The following is a 2,038-nucleotide window of genomic DNA, read 5'->3' as shown; positions in this document are numbered from 1 at the left end:
TCTCATATTGCTTTCTCAAGGACTGAAGCTTCACCTTCTTCACTGATGCGTCACCACCATAACATCTAACCAGTGTGTCCCACGCAGCCTTTGCTGTCGTTGAATCTGCAATCTTCTCAAACACATTTACATCAACACATTGATGAATGAAGAACAATGTTTTCTGATCCTTCTTCCTTACTTCCTTCTGCGTGTTTTTCTGTTCATCCGTCGCATCTGCTGCTACCGGAACATAACCATCAGTGACAAGATCTAGAACATCTTGAGCACCGAACAGTACACGCATTTGGATCATCCAACGATTCCAGTTTTTACCGTCAAATACTGGAAGTTTGGTGTTCATGTTGCCGTTTCCGTTCATCTTTCTACCTTGCACAATACACTCAGATTTCTCACACAGTGTTTCCCAACCCACAGAATTAAAATTCTGATCAGATTTTGTTCAAGATTCAACACGAATCTAAGAATCAAAATCAAACACACAAGACCTCACGTTCACTCGTGTTTCCCGTGTTTCCCAATGAATCTGAACCGGAGCTCTAGATACCAATTGTTGGTGCAAAGGTAGAATATATGATGAATGGAAATATTCTTATTCAGAGAATGATGGCTACAAAAAGGATTGAAAGTTACAATGATTGACACCCTATTTATAAGCCTCTAACAAACTTAAATATGAATCAAATCTAATATTTAAATCTAATATCTAACAAACTTAAATATGAATCAAATCTAATATTTAAATCTAATATCTAACAAACTTAAATATGAATTAAATCTAATAATTAAATCTAATAATTCATACATTACTAAATAACATCAAAACTCATCCTATTTAGACAAAAACTTCTCATTCAATATACAAAAAATTAGATTAGAAAAAAGTAAAATAAAAAACATATATAAAATAATATCAAAGACATTATAATAAAACATAAAAAAAACATATGAGATAAAAGATTAGAGAAGATGAAAAAAAGAACATAAGAGATGCGAGATTGAGAAGAAATGTGCGATAAAAATGTAATTGGAAGAGAAAACAATAATATAAAAGATGAAAAAGAAAGAACATAAGAGAGGATATATTATAGTAGGAAATGTGAAATATACATGGAAAAGAAGACGGGAAGAATGCACGATACGACTAGGAGAAATTTAAGAAGGTTGAAATTGAAATCCTAAGTGTGAGTAAGAGAAAATCATTTGTAATTGTAAGGTTAAGACATACTAGGTTTGAGTTTTGGATTGAATGTGAGATAAGCGAAGTTTGGGTTGTAACATAATGCGGTTTGATTTGATTTAGTTCGGTTTGCAAAATACAAACCGCAAACCAAACCAAACCGTGCGGTTTTGTTAAAAAATGGTCCAAATGCATCCGAACCAAATGCGGTTTTTTACGGTTTCGATTTGGTTTGGTTTGCGGTTTTCTATTGGGTTGGTTTGGTTTTGAAAACTCCTACCTCCAAGCAACTTCATCCCCAACATTAGCCCCCTAATGTATGAAGGAAACAACTCTCCATGCAGTTTACTATTATCACACGAAGGCAAAAAAATCTCAATTTTAAGAATATTCAATTCAATACCTAATCTTGGATCGGTCTCCCGAATGACGTCAAGAGCTTTAACCACCTTTTCTTATTCCCCTATGATGGTCCTATCATCAAGTTACGAGACATGAAGAAGAAATTTATAATTGTCACTGATCTGATGAATAAATGGGTGTAACACAAGGGCAAAAAGGAGTGGCCCTAACGGATCACCCTGTTGCACTCTAGTGGTTGATATAATATGTCCATCTCCAAGGTAACCTTGATTTCTGACCATAGAGAAACTCAACCCACAAGGAAATAGATGAGCATCTCACCCTCACCTTTCGCAGAATGACTGGTCGATCTACCAGGTTAAAAGCATTCGTGAAATCTACCGTAAACGTAATTAAAAGAGCCATCTCCATGTCGCTTGTTCAACACCTTATTGACATCGTGCAAAATCGCCTCAACACCATCCGATACCCCAACCCGAAATTAAAAGTCATTAA

Source organism: Lathyrus oleraceus, chromosome 2 (genome assembly GCF_024323335.1).
Source record: "Lathyrus oleraceus cultivar Zhongwan6 chromosome 2, CAAS_Psat_ZW6_1.0, whole genome shotgun sequence".
NCBI classification, from domain to species: domain Eukaryota; kingdom Viridiplantae; phylum Streptophyta; class Magnoliopsida; order Fabales; family Fabaceae; genus Lathyrus; species Lathyrus oleraceus.
The sequence above is the reverse complement of the archived record's forward strand: the minus strand, read 5'-3'. Positions refer to the sequence as shown.